Raw genomic sequence first — 9,753 nt, forward strand, 5'->3', positions numbered from 1 at the left:
GTAACTCACATCAGAAACTCCGTCAATGTGCTGCGCAGAACATTACATGTCCCAGTCTCGTGCAAGCTTTACACGAAAATAGGACATGCAGCTTTTTTTTTTTTTTACAAACTCAAGAGCATTGGTCCAACTGAGGGGAGAAAAACAAAACACATGAATGAACCCATTAAATGAATGGGTTCACTTTCTGTGCGAGTTCTATCCATCTCACAACACAGGCAGGACTCGCACAATATTGACTGTGTTTACTGCGTAAATCTTACAATAACCACTTTACTGAACATGAACCAATCGCTTCCAGAAGCCACGTCACATTTATCTGTAGGTTCTGTCTAGTATTGCAGCTTTTTTTGAATGGGTGGCAAGGTCTATTGATGCTACTATAGCTGTAGAGTGTCATAGAACCCATTGAAAACCTTCCTGGAGATTTAAATACTGTGATGTTTTGCACAACACTCCCATAACTGATAATCCATTTAATGATTTTTGTACACTTGCCAAAAGAAAACCACCGTACGTACACCAGATTCCACCATACATACTAGAAACAATAGTTCGGCTAGTGTCTTAAATAATGACAGACACAAACTTGTGCCAGTCCTATAACACATCTGGCTTTCTGCTCTTGTATTAAGCCACCTACACACAGGCGAGTTGGACCCCGCATGCAGGATGCCTGCAGCAAAGTTCAACCCGGTGCCCGACAACCCAAGTGTACCTCTCCACGGTTGCTATGGCGATGACACAGCTGCCACAACCATGATGCAATGATTGCAAAATGGGCATGGGATGGACTGCATCAATTGACTTCAATGGAAACCAGCCGTGTGTAGCCTACACAAAAATCACAGCATGCTGCGATTTCTACCCCACAAGCAGAAAATTGTAAACAATTTCCGCTCGTAGGCAGGAAATCACATATCCTCATGGCTTGCTATGGGCTAGATTAGCTGCAGAATTCAGAGGCGGAATCCCACTCCGGATTTTACAATGCAAATCTGTCCATGTACAGGAGGCTTTAGAGCAGAAAGCAGGAAAGAACGCAGCTGTAAACCCAGCATAGTATAAAAGCCTGGCATTCCACTATTCTACTTTAGTAGAAAGGAAAATGTAATAAAAAATGTGTAAGTATAGCTTCAATAACTTAAACCGTAGCTTAACCATTTCCCCACTAGAGAAATGGTCAATATTTTACATCTACACTTTAAGCCAAACAAGTAATGGACAGAAACACAGAATGCTTTCCACTTCTGTTGTGTGGACCCAACCTGGTTTTGGCTTACAACTAGTGCTCCAAAATAAGGTGGTGTGAATGAGCCTTTACTCACGCTAATTAATACATGTAATATTAATAGTTGTATTGCAAACAGTAAGGAAAAAACCTTTTAGGCCCCTTTCACATACGTGCACGCAAACACTGAGTGCTGTGTATTTGCAGAATGAACAATGTTTTGTACACGCATGGGCGTACTTTGTGCCTACAAGCCATGTTCATTTGCATGCAGAAAAAATATGCACATATTAAAACAACTAATTAGCTCCATATGTACTCCTGCAGTTAGCGGTTTCACACATCCCCACTGATGTCTATGGGCACTTGGCGTGCAGAAACACGCAGGAGAATAGAGCATGTGGTGCTTTTTTTTTTTTTACACAATCTGTGTGCAGCTAAAGAAAAGATACATATGCATGTGAACGAAGGCATTGAAATCAAGGAGTTCTATTCTCAGTGTATGGCACACACAACACCCATGTGAAGGGGCCTAAAGCGGTCTTCACACTGCAATGAGTAATGTGGTCCAAGCGATTGTGCAAGTAGCATTTTCAATTTACAATTTTTACCGTTTAGTTGGATATTTTAGTCTTTTCACTGACGTGCAGTGAACCAGTTGTTTGATGGCAGCCACAGGAACAGCACTGCTCACAGTTCTGAACCACCCAGTCCCCTTTTTTAAAGAATGTAGCCATGCCATTCCAATGGTAGAGTTGAGCTGCACATACAGAGTTGAGATTTAACACATTCACATTATGGTGTGCACTCCCATGTAACTACGTTAGGTTTCTAATAGCACCAAACTATATCCGTTGAGAACACCATACGCAGACAGAACAGTTTTAGCTATGCTTTTACCAAAACTGTAATAGATCATTACGTGTACACAGGGGGACGCACATCCACAAACTTATAGCATACCCTCTTCAAGTATATGAGGTAGGAATACCTTTTTAAAAGTTCTATCACCAGCGTTTGTGTTGTAGCTTCACTTTCCCCCTACAAAGACATGCGCATAATACAAGGATTACCTTATGCTTACAGTGATGTGGCAGTTGAAATGGATGCAAAAGAATTTGAAAACCGCATCAGGATTCTTGAGTATGGTGCAGAAGGGCTCCAACTTTGAGACAGTTTGCATCTTGTGATGTTTAGTTAGAAGTTGCACTCGGCCTCTTAGGCTCTATAAAGAGCTCACTCAGCTGTGGTCACATGGAAAGAACACCAGGGGCTCCTAGGTTACTTCTAGAGTGGTAAGAATGACAGTTTTCTAAAGAAGTTTATTAGAACAGGGACAATCCCAAAACTCTCAATCCTAAACAGCTTTTTAAAATACGGATAAAGTAGAATTCCTGCTCAATTTATTTTTGAAACAAATTTTATAGAAGGACATGGCATTTGCTATGGTAGCTCCAGTCACTCACCTTCCCTATTTGTACTGAATATTGATACTAAAGCAATGGGTGGGTGTTATAGCCATCATAACATACTTAATCATACTGGGCAGTATGAACACATTTCCCATGCAATATCTAGTTCTGAGTATTTTAATGGGTTGTCCATCTTTTAATTATGGATGACCTATCCCCGGAATACAGCATAAATAGATGGGGTCTGTCACCCAGTAGCACTGCCAATGCATCAAGCTCCATGTTTTCTGCAGTGACCCAGCTCCCGATGAAGTTAATGGGAACTTTGCCTACTATACCAAGGTGGGCCATTACAGAAAACAGAGCTGCATGAATTCAGCACACATTAGCTACAAGCATATTGTCCCAGCAAACGTTTAATTGCCGAGTGTCCAGTTAGGCCATCAACAGTAGATTGGCATGGGTCTGTTAAACCTGAGGAAAGCCAACAGTTAAAAGCTAGAAACCGGCCAATGTTTAAAAGGATCCAAGGCAGCTTAGATCCACCTGCAGATTAATGGAAACTTTACTCCATCCACGATGTAGCACATGAGCATACCTTTTCAGTGCTGCTAAGACTTGATACCCAGACGACATACCATCTGATGATCAGGAATCCTACTTGGAAAGAGTTCCTGACAAGGCGGAACAGGAAACTTGGGTATGTCTCTGAACACCATTTCCGAAGATGGAGAGACCACAAAAGACAAGAAATGTATGAATTTTATGTTAAGTGGTAGTGTGTATAAAGAATACAGTAGAAAAAGGATAATCTAGTGTGTTGCGACAGTCGGTTACATAATGTTTGGACCTCAAAATAGTTTAATTACTTCCTCCACAGGAGGAACAGCCCACTATGCAAATCACTAAAACCCAAAGCAACAGGTTGTAAGGGCAATTCACTATTTTGCTCTTTAATAAAGGGCAAGTCATTTATCTTGCTGGCACACATGGGACAATCAATGTGCCATAACTAAGCCAAACTTTGAAAATAGAATGTCACTCCATTGGAGAGTGGAAACCAGGACATTCCTTTTTGGAAAATACAGCCAATAAAAGACTAAGGCTTAATGTGCCAGTATAGCCAGTTAAAATTCTACAAGCACAATGTATGTAGCAACGATATGTAATGTATATGTCAAATGTGTCATTTGGTGTGCAAGCCATGCAGGTTTGTCAACCTTTTAATAGACTTATCTGCTAGAGACGTTGTTGACTTTAGTACCACTTGGCATCTCCTTCATTGAGGGCATGTAACCTGACTCAGGATGAGAAACCTGTCCAAGGAAATGAAACCAAACATTTTTTCAGACAGCTAAAGCTCTCTTTAGTGGACATGTGTCACATTTATCCTTGAACACAAGGCCAATGAGAAATACAAATCCAAGACTTCTCCATTTTAGTAGGTTTAGCAAGTGTAACCAAAATAGTGGACTTGGCATCTGTGAGAAGACGGAACCAGGATTGGATGGGAACCAATATGAACTACACCGTGATCACTTCACTCCTGCCTGAAAATTATCACTGCGTACAAGCACCAAACCTTTAAGAAAGACATTGAAACAAATACATTTATTACATTTATTTAATTTGTCAATTATTCAAAACACAACAAACATTTACAGAAATATACCAAGGAAAGACCTTACTTGTATACACAGGTTTATGAAAGCATTTTCTGTAGGTCACACCAAAAAGACAACATCCTAGGGAAAATGTTAAAGATACATTCACATGTTACAATATTTACATACATTGGAGGTCTAAGGGTGATTTCACATCTGCATCAGGGGGTCCTGCTCTGTTCAGGTAGCATGAAAGTGGAATCCCCTGGTCAAATGGCTGCATCTTAGGACAGAACCAACCAGCGCCAAACAGATCCCATTGATTATAATTGGTCAGCCAGGTTCACGTTTAGTTGCCTAGTTTTTTTTCCTTTCAGTATTACAAGCCAGACCTGCGACAGAGGTTCCAATGCAGAACTGAAACCACCCTACGATTGAGGATTTTAATGTATGGGCGAATCCAGAATGCCCCTTTAAATTACATGTCTGGTTTTAGCAAGGGAGTGCAAGTTTTTTTTTCTTTTAAAGGCAATGCTGATCCAATGTGCCATCACCTATAGGTAGTGGATTATTTCTGAAGAATATTCGGTATTTGTCAGTTGGGGACTTGAAAAACCAGACCCAAGAAAATATGGAACTGCAGAGGCACTTTGGAAACAAGAGTGGTTGGGTTAACTGCAATTCCCGTACATTTAAAGTTAAATGTATATACTCCTACTGTGGGCACTGTCTAGGGGAGGGACAATACTTCATACCAATGTATGCTTACCAGGTAGAGGATGCTTGATTATTTCGACAGCTTAAAACCTGGATGGCTCGCCTGCTTACCACTATGAGCTGGGCACATATGGGTGAAGTAGCTTCCCAGATGTGAATTCATGTTAGAAGTTACATACTGGCAAAAGTAGAAAAAACAATGTTACCAGACACCCGTACAGACAAGCCCCAACCGCTGGTGCCTGAAGTTTAGAGGTGCTAGTAGGCAAGGATCATGAAAACAGGGATCTATGACCGCATCCTAAAGAAAAAAAGGGAGTTAATGGGGATCATAAAAGGCTTGAATTGGAGCGTCGGGAATATTCCCATCTTGGGAGCCCCATTCCAATGTGCTGTATTTCAGTAAACTGAAGAGCTCACCTATAGCATGTCTTTGCAAAACGTCCATTTTCTTGATAATCAGTATTAAGGTTGATTGCTAGGGGAACCAACCACCACTACAGAACAGAGATGGCCAGGATCTTTGGAGCGCATGCGTGGTAGCTCCCGATCCATCGCTGCACTTTGTTTGCATAGAAGGCCACATCTCCTTGCTCTGAAGCCCTTCTAGTCAAACAGCAGCATTAGCTGGTTTGGCTGCGAGCTGTTAAAATACACAGCCACACATCAGTCACACTTACGAGCTAGATTTGTGCAAGTGCTAGCCATCTCTGATCCATAGTCGGTTCCCCTGGAAAAGAGCAGTGGACAACTAGAATGATACAGGTTATCAAGAAAACAGGGCCCTTTGTAGTGACATGGCATCAGTGATTGCTTCATTTTACTATTTTTGCAAAACACCAAAATGGGATTTCAGAGATGGGATTAGCCTACAATCAAGTACAAATATTTATAACATGAATGCCAATTAATGTAATCAAAGATTATATGACAATAACACATTTTCTACTTTGTCACAAAAATTGAGCACTTGGGGTCTCAGCACCTGGACCATCAACGATCAGAGCTTTCTATAAGGTTACACGTTAACAACCAGTTGCCCACTTGAGTCGCAAACAGAAAAATATAAACTTTGGTGTATAATGATACTTATCCCGCTGACATGGGTAAGTTTGGTGTGAAATAAACTGTAGAAAGCATTTGACTGTCCCAGAAAATTCACCAGTAGATGGCCTACTACTCCAGGTGCCATCACACTGACAGGCCTCAGGTTGGTGCAGTCTTATTAATCTTCTGTGGTAAGGATTCTCCTGAAATAAAAGTCTTTACATCTTGTGTGCAGCTTGATCCACGCTTGTCTGTAGTACGCTGGAGCAACTCTTCAGGGCAAACAAACATCACAGTTTGCAGCTATTAAATAGATCCTGCCCCCAAATTGTTTTATTACTTTCTCATTGCCAAAAGTACTTCAAATACCATTTTACCATAAAATAGAATACTAAGGGGCAGATTTATAAAAGATCTAACTGAAAAGTTGTGCTGCAATTGGCTGCTCTATGATTTATTAACAGAAATCTACCTCATGTCCAAAAGTGATGTAGGAATAGATTATGAAAAATAAAGTTCTACTTGATAAATCCCTCTATCCACACTAGGTGGCAGTAGTGAGCTCAGCATTGCACAAGAGCATAAAGTTTACTATATATAGACAATTCAACAGACTGACAGCAGAGGGCAGAAGATACCACTACTAGCACTGCAGTACATGGTAAACAAGGGGTAGGAAAAGGCTAAACGACGCCCATCCCGATATAGCTCCGCCCAGAGGCAGTAGAAAGGCAGTCGCGTTCAACAAACCAGACTGCGCATGACAGAAACTGACGTCACAGCGCACACACTAAGCCCCGCCCAGTGACAGGCGACCGGCGGCCATCTTTAGGACTATTATCCGACCAGTACAAGGAGAACGGCCGCCATGACTATAACTCAGCGAGAACTCAAATTCTCCCCTTTCCCATCCGTGTAACAAAACTGCGCGATACAACCTGCTACAGAGCGGACACAACGGCTACTTACGGCCACCCGCCGCACTTACCTGCTCTGCCCCTTCCTAACACCCATTAAACCCCTTGTATGAACCACTAGACATTGCACAGCCCTACTGAAGTACCTCGCGAACCCGCCATAAGCCCGCCGCGCCCCAATAAGTACATAACTGCCGTCTCGGTCTGGTAAAATGGTATTGTAGTACTTGATAATGAGAACAAATACCTCACAGCGGGAGCACGGGGCCTGTAAAATAGCCGAAACCCGCTAGAGTACAACACAGAAATGCCGAACCGCTTCCTTCCTCTCCTGACAGCACAGCAATACTTCACGCCTCAGACGTCTTCACAGCAGTGACTGAAGGCGCTGCGGCGGCGGTTACTAATAAAATCTCCCTTTGTGACGTCACAATGACGTCGGCAGTGATTTGTCAGCAGTGATTGGCCGACAGTGCTGTATCCTTCCGCGGTCTGGTCCGTGATCTAGTTCTCATTAATTTTACTCTATACAGTACAATGTAATCTCAGGGCGGATCGTATTAGGACATTTTAATATAATTTTAAGGAAATTAGTCTCTTCTACACGGTTATCATTCGCTACACTCATATATCGAGGGATGACTCAGCCGTGTTATAAAATGGCGCCTGACATTGGCGCAGTGATACAGAGAAGCTGGTAAGGTGGCTGTATGTACTCCCGTCAGAAAGCTGCTTCAGACCGGTTGAAACCGGCTGTAAGCCGTGACTAAGCTATGAAGCGCGCATTGTGTGTGGCTGACGAATTGTCAGGAGGCTGAACCCTGTGCAGACATGTACTTATGTGGTTACCTCACAGGATAGTGAGAAGAACAAATATTCATTAAAATATTGTTTTATATCAAAGACTATATTACCTCAAACTCCTAGTTAAACGGCGCTACATTCATCCTTCAGAGAGGAGCAGTGCAGATAAACGCTGCGTCCCGCATAAATGGCGCATCTGCATGTAGCTTCTGATGTGAGGGATTAGTGTTCAGGGCACCAAGTATACGTTCCCCACAGGGAGCTCTCTTAGGCCGTCGCAATGCAGTGTGACGGCCATTTTACATTTACTCCAATCACTGCCTTCTGTAAAACAGGCCAAGAAGCAGCCGCTTCTTTTGAATGGGGTTATACGCATGAGCGATCTTTTCCCACATTGCACCGCGATGCGGGAAACATCACGCGGCACGTCCTATCTTTGTGCGTGCCATCGCATTGCGTCTCGCATTGTTGTCAATAGGGCCGGCAGCATTGCTGTCAGCCACGGCGGAGGATCCCTACTTCCCCGAAGTGATGCAAGGCTTTTTTTAATATAAAAACGCCTCGCATCTGCGGGGAAATCACATATTGGCGAGTGCGATATCAGGCCATGATCCAGAGCCCGATATCGCACTTACTGGCGTGAAGTTAGCCTTAGTGTGCTTTCACACAGGCTGAAAGTAGCCCGCAAATCGCACCAAAACCGACAACTTAATTTGTCGCTGCTGAATTAAAGGGGTTGTCCCGCGGCGAAAGTGAAATTTTTTTTTTTCACTTACCCCCGCATTCTGCCCTGTTAAAAAGAAAGCGTGGGTTAGGTTTTAAAAAGCACATTGCGCTTACCTGCATCAGCGTTCTGCAGCTTCTTCTTTTCTTCTTGTGAAGATGGCGCCGCTGGTCTTCTCCCACGGTGGACCGCAGGTCTTCTCCCATGGTGCACCATGGATTTTCTTCTCCTTCCTTGCGTTCCATTGCCGATTCCAGCCTCCTGATTGGCTGGAATCGGCACACGTGACGGGGCGGAGCTACGATGACGACGCGGTGACCAGCTCTCCGGCACGAGCGGCCCCATTCACCAGCCAGAAGACCGGACTGCGCAAGCGCATCTAATCGGGCGATTAGACGCTGAAATTAGACGGCACCATGGCGACGGTGAACGCTAGCAACGGAACAGGTAAGTGAATAACTTCTGTATGGCTCATAATTAATGCCATACAGAAGTGTATAACCCCACTTGCTTTTGCGGGACAACCCCTTTAAACACCGAAATCCGTAGATCAACCTGTGGAATTGCAGGCAGATTCCAGACATTTTCCATTCCGCATCTTAATTTGCAGGTAGCCCTGTGGAGTTTGGTGCAGATTTTACCACGTGTTGCCGGGTGGACTGAAGGCTAATTCCGCCCGTGTGAAAGTACCCTAAGGCCGCATGTCCACGGGCAAAAGAAGAATTAAAATCCGCAGCGGATTTTAACTCTTCTCCTGCCCGCGGATCCGCATCCCATAGGGATGCATTGACCACCCGCGAGTAGATAAATACCCGCAGATGGTCAATAAAAGTGATTTTAAAAACAATGGAGCATGAAAAAACCTGGACCATGCTCCATTTTCGTGCGGGTCTCCCGCGGGGACGGCTCCCGCAGGCTTCTATTGAAGCCTATGGAAGCTGTCCGGAGCCGCGGGTGACCAAAATCGGAATTTACTCACCTGCTCCGGATCTTCCCTTCGCCGCAGCTTCATTTTCTCTCCGTCGCGGCCGGATCTCTTTTCTTCGGGCTGGCGCATGCGCGGAGCACGCAACCGACGTGCCCTGCGCATCCGCCAGGCCGAAGAAAGAAAATCCGGCCGCGGCAGAGAGAAGATGAAGCCGCGGCGAAGAGAAGATCCGGAGCGGGCGAGAGGTGAGTTAATTCTTATTTTTATGCCTCATGTCCGCGAGGCAGGAGGGACCCGCTGCGGATTCTCCATGGAGCGGGCGAGAGGTGAGTTAATTCTTATTTTTATGCCTCATGTCCGCGGGGCAGG

The 9,753-nt window shown here is 44.1% G+C and overlaps 1 long non-coding RNA gene across 2 annotated transcripts; it reads right to left on the reverse strand.

Annotated features, from left to right (window-relative positions):
- Window positions 1-2,364: 2,364 nt before the first annotated feature.
- On the reverse strand, window positions 2,365-7,313 carry LOC136582140 (uncharacterized). Of its 2 annotated transcripts, none has more exons than XR_010787141.1 (3): window positions 7,176-7,313; window positions 3,242-6,283; window positions 2,365-2,518 (listed from the first exon to the last, which is right to left on the reverse strand). It is a non-coding gene; the product is annotated as an uncharacterized lncRNA (long non-coding RNA). The 2 variants fall into 2 exon arrangements; XR_010787142.1 differs by having other exon boundaries at window positions 2,442-2,456.
- Window positions 7,314-9,753: the final 2,440 nt, after the last annotated feature.

Source organism: Eleutherodactylus coqui, chromosome 11 (genome assembly GCF_035609145.1).
Source record: "Eleutherodactylus coqui strain aEleCoq1 chromosome 11, aEleCoq1.hap1, whole genome shotgun sequence".
Classification (NCBI taxonomy): Eukaryota; Metazoa; Chordata; class Amphibia; order Anura; family Eleutherodactylidae; genus Eleutherodactylus; species Eleutherodactylus coqui.